The sequence below is a fragment of the Apium graveolens genome, unplaced genomic scaffold (genome assembly GCF_009905375.1).
Source record: "Apium graveolens cultivar Ventura unplaced genomic scaffold, ASM990537v1 ctg628, whole genome shotgun sequence".
Taxonomy (NCBI): Eukaryota; Viridiplantae; Streptophyta; class Magnoliopsida; order Apiales; family Apiaceae; genus Apium; species Apium graveolens.
This window is the reverse complement of record NW_027419344.1, coordinates 112,600-129,227: the sequence shown is the minus strand read 5'-3', so window position 1 is coordinate 129,227 and position 16,628 is coordinate 112,600. Positions and strand designations below refer to the sequence as shown.

At 39.5% G+C, this 16,628-nt stretch overlaps 1 long non-coding RNA gene and 1 other non-coding gene across 3 annotated transcripts; one reads left to right on the top strand and one right to left on the bottom strand.

The window, feature by feature from the left end:
* Positions 1-207: 207 nt before the first annotated feature.
* On the bottom strand, positions 208-14,628 carry LOC141703161 (uncharacterized). 2 transcript variants are annotated; one of them, XR_012567377.1, is made up of 3 exons: positions 14,255-14,628; positions 949-1,054; positions 208-314 (listed from the first exon to the last, which is right to left on the bottom strand). It is a non-coding gene; the product is annotated as an uncharacterized LOC141703161 (long non-coding RNA). The 2 variants fall into 2 exon arrangements; XR_012567376.1 differs by having other exon boundaries at positions 215-414.
* On the top strand, positions 11,733-11,839 carry LOC141703162 (small nucleolar RNA R71). The gene has a single exon (XR_012567378.1). It is a non-coding gene; the product is annotated as a small nucleolar RNA R71 (small nucleolar RNA).
* Positions 14,629-16,628: the final 2,000 nt, after the last annotated feature.

Below are 16,628 nucleotides of genomic sequence, written 5' to 3'. Positions count from 1 at the left end.
CACGAGAGCTGCTAGGGTTACAATGAATAATCTTCTCTAATAATGATAACACTTTTAGTGTAAACCCTATGTCTGTGTTTATATACTACACAGTTACAAGATAATCGCTAATTGATATGGAATATAATTCTGCTTCCTAAAATATATCAATCAGATATCTTTTCTTCCAAGTATTCCATTCTTTACAGAATTCCTTCTTCATGCATATCTCTTCTTATGTTTATCTTGATCTTCTTTCCTTTAATCAGCTACTGTCCTTATCTGATCGTCCTTCAGCACTTAAGTTCTGATATCTATCTTCTGATGATTATCTCCTGATAACATAAGTACTGATATCCTTAAGTCCTGACTTCCAGTATAAGTACTGATCAACAGTTAAGTACTGATTTATCCTGTTCAAGTAAGATCTGAAAGCTAAATATAAAACATATTAGCCATGACATTATCAAATATATCTAACAGTACTCCTTAAAGTAAAAACACTAAGTGAATTATCCACCTCTCTATTACTTAAACCAATCTAACCCACATGCTTTAGCTAGAATCTCGTGTAGACATTCAAACAAAGTACAGTTTACAACAGAAAACCATAAAATTGAAGAGCAGTAAAATCGCCCCATTTGCTCTTAGGTACATAAATGCGGACGACATGTCCATATTATCAATGTTTGCTATATATAATAGTTTTTCATGGAAACAGAACCTCACTGTAATCATATATATTACATTTTTCAGTTGGTACTTGTAGTGCTACAACCTACAGGGTGATGTCAGAATTAACTGGATACATTAGCTAAAAGATAATTTGTTTACACATAGAGAATGACAAGCATCATTAGTTATTATTTACTAAAGAGTATAACCTAACAAATTAAATCAAATCAAATTTCATTATCATGTATTTACGAAGCAATATGTGAAAGGCCAAATATGATAACATATGCTTACCATTCAGGTCAACCTCTCCCCAATTTTTCCCACTAACAGACAGTTGCTTTTCATCAGGTGTTATGCCGCATACAATCTGGTAAAAACTATTCAGGCTACGGACATCCTGCAAGACAATTGGATGGGAATCCGTCTCTCAAACAAGCAAGAACAGTCATAATAAAATATTAACAATGACAGAGTAGATTTATCTTTGTTATAGTTTCTTCTCTCCCCTGTATCCCCTCTGTTCAGAGTCCTAATTAGTTCTAGTTCATAAAAACATTACAAACACATGCATAAATTACAATGCAGGTGAACCAAAAAGATTTAACAAAATTAATTCAGCCACCGGAAATAGTAATTAATAATAGAAGTTTTAATAAGGCCCGCATCTATTGAAGGAACTTTAAGAAATTATATTAGTCCAGCCATATTATTTTTTTCCCAAAGTCTGTACACTCTTGAGGAACAACAGGACCAAAGTCAGGAAGATATCTTACACTAAAAAGGAAATGGAATGTACCTCGTCCATTTGACAAAACATTCCAAATCCCAAAATATATTCCTACACTTATATGGTTACTAAATACATAAGATAGCACGCTGCATTTTGTCATTCATTATTTTATTCCCTTACTATTAATACTTCTCTTTTTCTCTATAAAAAATGGAGCCATACAATGGAACTAAATTGAAATTTCTCAAAGTTAATATAGAAGTAGCAAGATTTCATGATCTCTTCGGAATTTATTTTCTACCAAAATTAGAAAACAATATATAGAACATACTCTGGTGTCAACAAGAAAATCCTTGAGCGCACATCGATCCTTTTTGCTTCGGTGTGGGTGCAGAAGTTATTAAAACTCCATACAAAACTCTTAGCCCTTGGATACAAATTTGAAGAGTTGGTCAACATTCTGTTCAATATAAATCTCTGTTTTTACGATAAGGTATTTCATGACAAGCATGCCAACCTGGACATGTTAATAGTGGCTTTACGACAACCATTATGTTTACAAGGTCAACTAGTATAAATAAAATTAAAAGCATAAGATCACCGTAATATAATCTTTCATGCAATTTTATATATGTCAAACTCATGAACAAAATAAATAATTTAAGAATATTACAATGAATCAAGGGACCCTTTTTATACTAGAATGAATGAATGAACAATTAAATAAATAGACCTTTTTGAGAAATAGGCCTTCTCAAAAAGTTCCAGCTAAAAGTGTCATATACAAAATTATGATACATTAAAAGTCAAGAATCATAAAGACTCGTGAAATGTCAGCGCCGTAAGGGAGAACAACTTGGGTTTATGTTAATATAAAACATTCCACACAAGGAGCATGTTTGCTACCCATCAGGTACTACAAGATTTGAACATTGACCGAAGCATAGAAGTGCAAGAAGCTGAGTTAATGAAACAACCAACTAACATAAACCAGATTACTGCTTATACCTTAAAACTCAACTTCATAGTATACATAATAAACGATGAACATTTTGCTGGCCAAAAAAAACGATGAGATACTGGTACAATGACTTAACCCGATAATTATAGGCAGAACAGTAACATAAATACTAATAAAAATCATAAATCATATTAGCATATGCAAAATCCCAACCTTAATCAACCCATGTCATGCAGAATCCAAATTTATTTCTAATTTTTTTAAAAACAGGTCAAATTAATCTTGAAAACCCATAGAAATATGTTATAGTCAACATAAACAACTTTCAACGCGAATGACACATCATGGCTTCCACTTCCAAATCAAATTCAACAGCAAAATCACATACAGGCGTAGTACACCACTCGGTCTACACAAATAAAATATAAGACATTAAGGAGAGCTTATTGTTAGGGCGAAATCACGCACTAATATTCACGCAAGTATACACGTTCGCAAGTAATATAGAATACTTTCTAGTTCGTTCCCTCAGAGACTCAGACTAAGTTATTGTCTAATTAAACTCACTCACCAATGTATGATTACTTCTCAATGTTAAGATAACACTTAAAATTGTTGATTAAATATTAACTATAATTAACTACTTAATTAACCACTTAACTAACACTTCAATTTATCAATAATAAAACACTCATGAGATCACAACTTCATTATTAATTCCTTCTATAGCCATTGTTATTACCTTTAGCATGTGACAGTGATGATATTAATCGAATAACACGAAACTGATAAAAGCCAACTTTCATTGTACTAATACCATTCTACCAAACATCCACAATTAAGATAGAAGTTGAATAGTCATCAATTATGTTGAGTTCCTATATGTCTACAGAAATTGACAACACAACGATTTAAGCACAAGTTATTCCTCTTGATTACATAGGGCAAATAAAACTGTTAGAGTTACCCACTAATCATGCACAACGTACATGAACCTATGCTAGCATGGCAAGTTCTAAATCTCAAGATCCACTATCGCTTCACAAGAGATTAACACCCTATCTTATATATTCGCGACGCACATAAGACGAATACGCACAACCAATACTAGATATCATGCAATCATCACACACTAAAGTATTAAACAATTAACTAAAGAATTTCATAATAAATCCGTTGCAACCCCATGATCACGATTAGCCCATAATAGAACTTATCGCCATCATGGGTTCATATGAAATCATGATAAACAACACAAGAAAATAATAACTAAACTAATTATATTAAAACAGAGTACGTCACAAGAGTAAATAAGTCAAAGCAAGAAAACTAGCATCCAACATTACAACGAAACAAGAATCACAAGAATATATGCTTCCTCTTCGTTGCGGTGTGCTAAATCGGTCTTCTTCCTTATCTCCTTCGCTTCTTGCGCAAAACACAAACTAAAACATAATCTCCTTTCTATTCTCTATGAAAACGTCTCAAATCTACTTATATAATAGTCCCATAAAACTCAGATTACATAGAAGTTGGAAGCCAAACAGAAGTAGAAGTCTAAAATAATTCAGCTTTTTCCAAGGCTGCTGCGCGGCCGCTCAGCATTGCTGCGCGGGCGCGCAGGACCCTGCTGGAAAAATTCCAGGTTTGCTCCGTTTCTTCACCGTAATCTGCCCGTTCTTTTCCTCTCGCAATGGTGAACACATGCCAAGGCTTATTCTTGATGATTCCTCCTCCGAAATGCAACTAATACCCTGAAATGCATAAACACTAGAAAAACGCATCAAATACACAAAATACTTGATTTCAAGACACCAATTTAAGCCATTTTAAGACGTTCTAAGTGGTATAAAATGCCACTTATCACACCCCCAAACTTAAATCGATGCTTGTCCTCAAGTGTCACAGACTCAAAACAAATAAAAATATGCATGAATGCAATCTATATGAAAATGCAACGATCCCCCTTACTACAATTAACCAACCAAATTGTCACATCTCAACGAATGCAGTTAGACACTAAAGATCAATAAACTCATGCAAACGGACATACAGCCAGAAACGTGGTGTGTACAAATGCTTAACAGATATGCTTCGGAACGAGACCAATTACTATGACTAAACTATCCTCAAGGCAATCCTACGATTATACAAAGAATAAAAATTCTAGGCACAAAGTGATATACAACACTACAAGAACTCTGGAGCTTACTACGGAATTGTGCTTTTTATTTACAACTCAAATGCTTATTTGACCGTGCAATGAGTGAGGTCCACAAAAGACTTATACAATGGTATCCATGTAACGAGCGTTAGGTTAGCGGATCCCAGACTCTAAAAGCCTTAGGTCACTAGGCACAAAGTCCCCTAAGAACTTAATAACTCGAATACCAAAGAGCCCACTCTTGATCAATTATGCATTTTTTTTTTATTTATTTTTTCTGAGCAAGTGCGTTTCGCTCCATCTTGCTCAACCCTAGACTACTCGCATAACATGCGAGCCGGCTACTAGCCATTTGACGCCTAGCCACAACTAGCAACAAATTCCATTTTTACTCCATTTTTTTTTCTTTTTCATGCCTTTACCACTAAGAACCTATTATCAAATTCTAAGCATAATAAATAGATTATCCTCGAAAATAATCAGATCATAACAACAATCTAACCCTTAAGCATTCTCTAAGACTTAGTGAAAATACAAGTGCTTCTAGCATGCATATCAACCTACACAACTTAATGTCACTTTAATGCTATCACTACACTCGCATCAATATCACAATTCAGTCGATAAATCATTGCAAAAGGGATCATGGTATATGCATGAGCTATATGGTATGACAAACAAATAAAGCTATATATAAAAAAACTATATGGCAAAAATTATGCAACTATATGAACTAACTATCATGAATATGCAGCTATATGACACACACAAAATATTCCTTAACTACCACCCCCAAACTTAAAATCTTCAATGTCCCCAGTGAATGTAGTAGAAAGGAACACAGGGTATACCTACTCGGAGTCATCATCATCATCACCCTCAGTGGGTGGAGTATCAGGCGGCGGGTATGCAGAGTCCTCACCAAAAACTGGCCACTGGATATCAGCTCCAAGGCCTCGAAAAGCGTTCCCTAACGCAAGGGTGAGCTCCTGAGCAAACCTGCTCTGCGTCTCATACATGGCATCCATCTGCCGTGAAAGCCTCCTATACTGGGCATCACCCATCCCAGCACCCTCCTGAGCTCTCGAAGAACCAGCCTCACCACGCCCTGGCCTAGCCATAGTAGCACCTCGTGCTGGACGCCCTCCTGGAAGACGATAACCCAGCCCATGCTCCTCAGGCTCACCACCGGTCCACTCCTGCATCCCATTCAGAGTGCCAGAATCTATCGGAGCTGCTGGCAACTGCAACTGCTCATGAGCCGACCAGTTCACTCCTACTGCTCGGCATAGCTTCATAACCGTGGATGCATAAGGGATGTTCATATGCTTTGCTCCCCTAAAAAACTTCAGAATTCCTTGGTAGATAAACTCACCAAGGTCCACATAGTATTCCTCACTCAGAATTCCCCACAACAACTGTGCTCTCTCAACTGTGACCTCGTGTGCATGTGAAGAAGGCAAAATATTAGCACATATAAATGCATTCCATGCACGGGTATACCTGTTCATGGCGATCGCCGGAAAGTGACGATACTCATTATTGGCTGGACTGCGGTTCCAAACTGTACCCGGTCGACAGAGAGTCGCACAAATCAAATCCAAGTCAAAATCCTCAGCAGTCTTTTCATTCCAGTTCTCCTCCTCGGGCTTCCTCTCTCGCTGTCCAATCACACGGCGAATCGCCGCAGGATGATAATCAACCGTCAGCCCACGAACTACAGAAAACCCATTCTTTTCAGCCTTCGCGTTCGCGTAGAACTCGCGAACAACGGTCATCGGTACTGCTTCGGGTGACTCACAAAAAGCTATCCACCCCTTCTCTGCAATCATGGGCAACAACTCACCATCCCTCCCTGATGGTAAAAACCCCCTCTCCTTCAGAATCGGCTTCCCCAACAGCCTAGTGTACTCCTCCTCCGCAGCTCTGTCAGTTAACCGAGGCCTTGCAGCAGTACCCCTTGATGAATCAGCAGTAGGAACTGTGCTGCTGCTGTCAATAGTGCGTGCTCTCTTGGGTGCCATTGATTTGTGAATAAAAGTGTGTAAGAACTGATTTTTGATGTTTATGAGAGGGTTTAAGTGTAGGAAGTTTGTGGGAGATATGTGGGATAGGTGTATGTATATATAGTGTGTGGAGTAGGTTAAATTAGATTAGGAGTGGGGTTGAGGGATAAAATCATGGGGTAATGGGAAAAGAATTCGTGGGTTTATGGGCTGTGATGGGTTTTTGTGTTTTTGTTTTTTTTTTTTTTCTGAACTGTAAAAAAAAAAATTTCTGGAACTCGACCCCTGCGCGGCCGCTCAGCATTTCTGCGCGGGCGCGCAGAGGGTCTCTGGAATTTTTTTTTTTAGCCCCTTTTTTCTGATTTTTTTGTGTTTTTGGATAGGTTATTAACTTCTAAGGGTTCCTGTAACAACAATTCATGGGTTGCCTCCCACGAAGCGCTTCTTTTTCGTCATTAGCTTGACGTTCCGTACCTTTCTCAAGTAGTCAACAAAATGGCACTAACCACCTCTCGGTTTGCCATGTCCCCATAGTAGTGCTTCAACCGCTGACCGTTAACCTTGAATGCTTGGTCCGAATCATTCTCAAAAATTTCCACCGCTCCATTTGGAAACACAGTTTTGACAATAAAAGGTCCAAAACACCTTGATTTCAACTTCCCAGGAAAAAGTCGGAGCCGAGAGTTGAATAACAGAACTTGTTGCCCTGGCACAAATAACTTAGGAAGTAGCTTCCTATCGTGCCACCTCTTCACCTTTTCCTTATACATTTTGTTATTCTCGTACGCTTGCAGTCGAAATTCATCAAGTTCATTAAGCTGAAGCATTCTTTTCTTACCAGCTGCATCTAAATCCAGGTTCAATTTCTTCAATGCCCAATAGGCCTTATGCTCAAGCCCCGCCGGTAGATGACATCCATTACCGTACACCAACTGAAACGGTGACATCCCAAGTGGAGTTTTGTATGCTGTTCTGTAAGCCCAAACAGCTTCATCGAGCTTTAAAGACCAATCCTTCCTTGACGGACAAACAACCTTCTCTAGAATGTGCTTTATCTCTCTGTTAGACACTTCCGCTTGACCATTTGTTTACGGATGATAGGCAGTAGCTACTCGATGATTCACATTATAACGCTGCATCATAGAAGTGAACTTACGGTTGCAAAAATGCGATCTTTCATCACTTATGATTACCCGAGGCATTCCAAACCTTGTGAAAATTTGCTTATGAAGAAAATTTAGCACTGCCTTTGCATCATTTGTCGGTAAAGCTTTAACTTCGACCCATTTTGAGACATAATCGACTGCCAGCAAGATGTACTGATTATTGCAAGACGAGATAAAAGGCCCCATGAAATCGATTCCCCATACATCAAAGACCTCGACTTCAAGCATCACATTTAATGGCATCTCATCCTTCCTTGAAAAATTTCCCACTCTTTGGCAACGATCACACCTTAAAACAAACTGATGAGCATCCTTGAACAAAGTAGGCCAGAAAAAACCTGCTTGCAGAATACGAGCTGCCGTCTTCTCACCTCCATAGTGTCCACCATAAACCGTGGAATGGCAGTCTCGTAATATCCCCTCCGTCTCACAGAACGGGATACATCTCCTGATGATCTGATCAGCTCCCTGTCTAAACAAATATGGTTCATCCCACATATACCACTTCACCTCATGCAAAAACTTCTTCTTTTGAGCGGATGTCAAATTAAGCGGCATTATATTGCTGACAAGATAGTTTACAATATCTGCAAACCATGGTTCTTCCTCCTGAATTGCAAACAACTGCTCATCCGGAAAAGATTCATTGATTAACGTCCTATCTTGTGAAGTAGAATCGGGATTCTCCAACCTAGAGAGATGGTCAGCTACTTGATTCTCAGTACCTTTTCTATCTTTGATCTCTAACTCAAATTCCTAAAGTAAAAGCACCCAACGAATGAGTCTCGGCTTCGAATCCTTCTTAGAAACCAGATAGCGAATAGCTGCATGATCAGTGAATACTGTTACTTTCGTACCAAGCAGATAAGATCGAAATTTCTCAAAGCCAAAGATTATAGCCAAAAGCTCCTTCTCAGTAGTGGTGTAGTTCAATTGGGCCCCATTTAAAGTCTTACTCGCATAGTAGACCACATGGAAGAGATTTTTCTTGCGCTGTCCCAGAACTGCACCTACCGCATAGTCACTCGCATCACACATCATCTCAAACGGTTCTGTCCAATCTGGTGCTGTAATAACTGGTGCCGTGATCAAACTCTCCTTGAGAGTCTCGAATGCTGCCAAACATTCATCATCAAATTTAAAAGGCACATCTTTCTCAAGTAAATTGCACAACGGCTTAGATATCTTTGAAAAGTCCTTGATGAATCGCCGATAAAAACCCGCATGACCGAGAAAACTACGGATTCCTTTCACAGAATTGGGTGGGGGAAGATTTTCAATGACTCCCACCTTGGCCTTGTCCACCTCCAGACCTTTGCTAGAGACCTTATGCCCAAGGATAATGCCTTCACGCACCATAAAATGACATTTCTCCCAATTAAGCACCAAATTAGTTTCCACGCATCTTTTGAGTACGGCGCGCAGATTATTCAAACATTCATCATATGAGTGTCCAAAGACGGAGAAGTCATCCATGAACACTTCGACGTTATTTCCAATCATGTCAGAGAATATAGCCATCATACATCTCTGAAAGGTGGCCGGGGCGCCATATAACCCAAACGAAACTCTACGAAAAGCAAATGTGCCAAATGGACAAGTGAAGGTAGTCTTTTCCTGATCCTCTGGTGCAATACAAATCTGATTATACCCGGAATAACCATCCAGAAGACAAAAATACTCATGTCCCGCCAATCTGTCAAGTATTTGATCAATGAATGGGAGAGGGAAGTGATCCTTCCTTGTGGCTTTGTTCAATTTTCTATAATCCATGCATACTCTCCATCCTGTAACTGTTCGAGTAGGGATGAGCTCATTCTTTTCATTTGCGACCACAGTGATACCTCCTTTCTTAGGTACACATTGCACGGGGCTCACCCACGAGCTGTCAGAAATAGGATAAATGATGCCTGCATCTAGCCATTTCAGAATTTCTTTCTTCACCACCTCCTTCATGATCGGGTTTAGTCTTCGCTGCTGTTCCACCGTTGGCTTACTACCTTCCTCTAACAGAATTTTATGCATACAATATAAAGGACTTATCCCCTTGATGTCTGCTAAGGTCCATCCTATAGCCGATTTGAATTCTCTCAAAATCCTTAAGAGCTTGTCTTCCTCACTACCTGAAAGGTCAGCTGAAATAATAACAGGTAACGTAGATGAATCACCTAAAAAAGCATACCTCAAGTGTTCAGGTAATGGTTTGAGCTCCAAGGTAGGTGCTTCCTCTATTGATGGTTTGAGCTTCCCTTCAGCATTCTTAAGGTCAGAAGTACCAAGAGATTCAAATGGTATGTCGAGCTTTCGCTTCCATGGAGAAGCGTTCAGATATTGTAATTGCTCGTTGCTATCTTCATCATCGCTGTTAACATCCCCCACTAAGGCCTTTTCCAATGCATCGGACATTAGCATGTGATCGAGTTCCGAAGTAACTGCGGAATCAATCACATCCACTTTTAAACACTCCTCATCTTCTGTAGGGAATTTCATTGCCTTGAATACGTTGAAGGTCACATCCTGATCTTGGACCCGCATAGTAAGTTCCCCTTTTTGCACATCTATCAAGGTACGACCAGTAGCCAAGAAAGGCCTCCCCAAGATTATGGGAATCTTCTTATCTTCCTCAAAATCCAGAATAACAAAATCTGCAGGAAAGAAGAGCTTATCCACCTTGACGAGCACATCCTCAACTATGCCCCTTGGGTAAGTAATGGAACGGTCCGCCAATTGTAGCGACATGTATGTGGGTTTTGGATCAGGCAGATCCAGCTTTTTAAAGATCGACAAGGGCATCAGATTAATGCTTGCTCCCAAATCACAAAGGCACTTGTCAAAAGTTAGATTGCCAATGGTGCAAGGAATGGTGAAGCTTCCTGGATCTTTCAGTTTTGGTGGTAACTTTTGCTGCAGAACCGCGCTGCATTCTTCCGTGAGAGCAACGGTTTCAAGGTCATCCAGTTTCACCTTCCTTGAAAGAATAGTCTTCATAAACTTCGCATAACTAGGCATTTGTTCCAGCGCCTCAGCGAAAGGTATATTGATGTGAAGTTTCTTGAACACCTCCAGAAACTTCCCGAACTGTCTATCCAGCTTTTGTTGCTGCAATCTCTTAGGAAAAGGTGGTGGAGGATAGAGCTGTTTCTCCCCTGTATTAGCCTCAGGCAGAGTGTGTTCAACAGTAGTCTTCTTTGGTTCCGCCACTTTCTCCTTTTGCTTAGATTCTTCATCTCTAACTTCAGCTTCGACTTCTTTTGCCTTTTCAGCATCAGCTACTTTTCCAGACCTTAAGGTAATAGCCTTGACTTGCTCTTTAGCTTCCTTCCTGCCTGGTACTTCCGTGTCACTGGGAAGAGTGCCAGGTTGACGATTGAGCACTGCATTGGCTAATTGACCGATTTGATTTTCCAAGGTCTTGATAGAAACCGCCTGACTCTTGTACAACAGCTTAAGTTCCTCAAAATCAGCACTAGTAGGTGCAGCTGCACTTCCCTGTTGAGGATATGATTGCCTTGTAGCATACTGCTGTGGTTGCTGGAATCCAGGTGGGTTAAACTGTTTACTTACTCCTTGCTGATATGTTGGCTGAATAGCATTCTGATTATTCCCCCAGCTGAAATTTGGATGATTTCTGTTGTTAGGATGATAGGTCGCTGGCACAGGCTGCTGTTGTCGCTGATAATTATTCACATACTGAACAGATTCGTTGACAAGAGAACACTGATCCGTAGCATGAGAACCTGCACAAAGCTCACAAACCATAGCTATTTGATTAACTCCATACGTAGCCAAAGAATCAACCTTCATTGATAGCGCTTGGAGCTGGGCTGCAATAGCGGTGGCTGCATCAACTTCCAGAATACCTGCTACCTTGCCTGACGTCATCCTCTGAGTTGGGTTTTGATGCTCATTTGCAGCCATCGTCTCGATAAGATTATACGCTTTAGTATAGCTTTTAGCCCATAAGGCTCCTCCAGCTGCTGCATCGAGCATGGGCCGAGATTGGGCCCCCAAACCATTATAAAAACCAGTGATTACCATCCAATCCGGCATTCCATGATGTGGATATTTTCTCAACATTTCCTTGTAGCGTTCCCAAGCCTCGCACATAGATTCTGTAGGTTGCTGCGCAAACTGAGTAAGAGCACTCCTCATAGCAGCAGTCTTTGCCATTGGATAAAACTTCACCAGAAACTTTTGCGCAAGATCTTGCCACGTAGTGATGGACCCAGCTGGTTCAGAATGTAACCAGTCTTTAGCCTTATCCCTCAGTGAGAATGGGAAAAGCCTCAACTTGATAGCCTCATCAGTCACGCCATTATACTTAAAAGTGCTGCAGATCTCGACAAAATTCCTTATGTGCATGTTGGGGTCTTCAGTTACCGCTCCTCCAAAAGAAACAGAATTCTGCACCATCTGAATAGTGCCCGACTTGATTTCAAAGGTGTTAGCTTGAATAGCCGGATGAAGGATGCTTGACTGAATGTCATCAATTTTAGGCCGAGAAAAATCCATAAGAGCTGGATCAGCTTGAACAATACGATCTCCCATGTTTACTGGTTCTTTCTGCTCAGTTCCTGAATCCGAATCCTCAAAATCTAACTTCTCCGGAGTATCAAGAACTTCGTCTTTCTCCTCAGCTGTATCTAAGGTCCTCTTGCGAGCACGAGAACGAGTTTGCATAAACGCTTGCTAAAGTACCTGAAACACAACCGAAAAGAGTAATTAACTACTACATCTTAATCACTGAGTCCTAATGACCAATGATGGTAAGTACATAAACTAAACAAATACGCCGAGTCCCCGACAGCGGCGCCAAAAACTTGTTAGGGCGAAATCACGCACTAATATTCACGCAAGTATACGCGTTCGCAAGTAATATAGAATACTTTCTAGTTCGTTCCCTCAGAGACTCAGACTAAGTTATTGTCTAATTAAACTCACTCACCAATGTATGATTACTTCTCAATGTTAAGATAACACTTAAAATTGTTGATTAAATATTAACTATAATTAACTACTTAATTAACCACTTAACTAACACTTCAATTTATCAATAATAAAACACTCATGAGATCACAACTTCATTATTAATTCCTTCTATAGCCATTGTTATTACCTTTAGCATGTGACAGTGATGATATTAATCGAATAACACGAAACTGATAAAAGCCAACTTTCATTGTACTAATACCATTCTACCAAACATCCACAATTAAGATAGAAGTTGAATAGTCATCAATTATGTTGAGTTCCTATATGTCTACAGAAATTGACAACACAACGATTTAAGCACAAGTTATTCCTCTTGATTACATAGGGCAAATAAAACTGTTAGAGTTACCCACTAATCATGCACAACGTACATGAACCTATGCTAGCATGGCAAGTTCTAAATCTCAAGATCCACTGTCGCTTCACAAGAGATTAACACCCTATCTTATATGTTCGCGACGCACATAAGACGAATACGCACAACCAATACTAGATATCATGCAATCATCACACACTAAAGTATTAAACAATTAACTAAAGAATTTCATAATAAATCCGTTGCAACCCCATGATCACGATTAGCCCATAATAGAACTTATCGCCATCATGGGTTCATATGAAATTATGATAAACAACACAAGAAAATAATAACTAAACTAATTATATTAAAACAGAGTACGTCACAAGAGTAAATAAGTCAAAGCAAGAAAACTAGCATCCAACGTTACAACGAAACAAGAATCACAAGAATATATGCTTCCTCTTCGTTACGGTGTGCTAAATCGGTCTTCTTCCTTATCTCCTTCGCTTCTTGCGCAAAACACAAACTAAAACATAATCTCCTTTCTATTCTCTATGAAAACGTCTCAAATCTACTTATATAATAGTCCCATAAAACTCAGATTACATAGAAGTTGGAAGCCAAACAGAAGTAGAAGTCTAAAATAATTCAGCTTTTTCTCCGACCCTGCGCGGCCGCTCAGCATTTCTGCGCGGGCGCGCAAGGCTGCTGCGCGGCCGCTCAGCATTGCTGCGCGGGCGCGCAGGACCCTACTGGAAAAATTCCAGGTTTGCTCCGTTTCTTCGCCGTAATCTGCCCGTTCTTTTCCTCTCGCAATGGTGAACACATGCCAAGACTTATTCTTGATGATTCCTCCTCCGAAATGCAACTAATACCCTGAAATATATAAATACTAGAAAAACGCATCAAATACACAAAATACTTGATTTCAAGACACCAATTTAAGCCATTTAAGACGTTCTAAGTGGTATAAAATGCCACTTATCACTTATATATCCCTTGAAGTGCTTAAGTACGCAGATACAATCAATAATTCAGATAAGTAATGCTCATACATGATTAATTACAACGACTATTGATTCTACAAACTAATCAATTAATTAATTTCTAAATACATCAAATATAGCCACATACAACATAATAATATAATTATTAACAACAACTAATGTAATTTTCTGCAAACGATCGAATCGTTTAGTTACTAGCAAGAAAAGACAAGTGAAAAGGAAGAAATACAGTACCTCGTGAATACCGAGTAAGAACATGTTGTCACTTACATGCTTCTTCGGGGGGTATCGTACAATCCAGCATCTTCTAGAAGCTTTGCTGCTCACAAATCAAATATTAGCAACACCAATACATAACATAGTAATCTAAATGCAGCTATCAAACCAATACAAAACTAAACATAAGGTTTTGGAATTAATACAAGGTGCAATAACTTTTCACTCCCTGGATGGAAAATACGACTTCAAAAATAAAAGCAGGTCCAAAATTATATTCTCTGGAACTACTTTAGGAAAAAGAAATTGCTATCTACTGAAATGTTCTGAGATAAATAATATTTATTTTTAAACTTAGATGTCAAAGAGAGAGAGAGGGGGGGATGGACGGAGGGGGAGGGAGAGAGAGAGAGGGAGAGAGAGAGAGAGGGAGATTGAACAATAAGAAAACCTGAATTACTCCTTATGAAAGCCTAATTAATTTACTCCAAGAAGAATTTGGCTGCTACAAATCCTAATTACAAAATATAAATTTGATTGAGAAGAAATCCCCAATTTATAGAACCCTAATTTACTCAAATCCCCTAATTACGACAATCATGATTTACTTCAAGCTCCTAACACCCAACTGAAATCCAAGATCTGATGCGTTTTGTTCTAAACCGGATTAAGAAGAGAGTGTGTTTGATAGTGTTTGCGTTCGACAGTGTTTGAGAAAAAAAATCTGGTTTGTTTATAATTGAAAATAAAATGTTGGGTTTCATTTTAGTTTTTGGCGGCCCAAAATTTGGGCAAAATTTTGACCCACCAAAATATTCCGCCTGAATTTTTTGTCATACGGTAACACTAATTGTAATATCAATGCTAACATCATATTTTGTGTTACAATAGCAATTTCATCATCTCTATAGTAACATTTTCTATCCTCTTCCGTAATATTAAAAAAAATATTATCTCAAATCAAATTTTAGTTATTTAAGGCAACATTTTTGCTTATAACACCAAAAAAAGTGTTGCTACAGGCCAGTTATGGTGTAATGGATGGTAGTAAAGTACCAAGGACTTGGCATGCTCAGAACCTGAAAACTTATTACATATAGTTCGTTGGAAAGGAAGTTCTTACTTATTAAAGTAGCAACAAGGTTCAAAAGCACCATGAAACTTTGCTTGCTTAGGATTTCATATTTCAGTTCAATAGGATTTTTTATTTTTAGTTTAGTTCACAAAAATCTATGTAAGGGATGCATCCCAAAGATTTATGAAATTTGTGAATTTTTGATATACAACATTAAATTCTTGTGAAGCATAGAGTGATGATTATAAGCAAAATAAATGCAGATAGATACGAGAATAATAAAGTTCCATAAATTAAGAAACTACATGTCTTGAGCGTAAATAAACATAAATAACTAAGCCAAGCAGGGCCAATAAATCTCTAAGGAGCAGAAATATCCTCTGCATCCATATCATCGTCTCCCCCGCTCTGACTCGATGTCTCCGCAGTGGCGGTCTCGCTTGAAGAAGAGTTGTGATCCTCCATGGCAGGTCTAGAAGATGACTCTGGGGGGGGGGTGAAGAAGCTGGGTATAAGAAACATCCTCAGAGACGACTACGCGGGTACGAAACCTTTATAATAAAGTCTCCTCATCCGGACAAGGGTAGTCCACTGAGTTAATATCCGGACAGGCGTCGTTCACGGTCCCGAGGGTCGTGTCCCGACCAGTCCTAAAAAACTCAGGAAACACCATGTCGTCTCTAACCCGCATGGTCTGAGCAAACTCGTCTGTGTCCAAGTAAGCATCGATGGTTCTATCTCGTTCAGCCTTGAGCTTCACCAACTCCCCGTTGGCTTCACAAAGTTCCTCCTCCTCGCGTTTCATCTTCATCTCCAAAGCCGCATTCTTGACCTTCTGCTTCCTCAAGGCCTTGTCGGATTTTTCCAAAGCCTTTTTCCAAGACTCAGCATGCCGAACAGCCACTTGAAAATGAGTATTAGTCTGAAACAAGAACAAACATAAGGCAAGGTAAGATTTATGCTTCAAAAAAAGGGGAGATGGTTAAAATAAAAAAGTGAAAGAGCGTACCGAAACAATGGACTGGGCTCCCATGAGCTTCACACACTCTGGGTCCTGGCCAGCCACGACATCTGTGAAGGACCAATCCCAAGCATGCTTCGTGGAACCAAACACAGTGTCCCCTCGACGAAAACCCCAGAGAGGCTGGAATGAGCCCGTAGGAGGTGGAGCAGGAATGGTCGTGGCTTCAGTACCCGCTGAGGAGGCCTCCACTACAGGCTCTTTGTGCTTCCTCAGAAAGCTGGGCTCAGTAGTCTTTCCACAGGTATCTAGCCCTGCAAGCCGAGCCTTCTTCATCCTGGTTGTTTCCTCAACGACCGACATGGTGGCGTTGTTTATTTCATGGGCCGCTG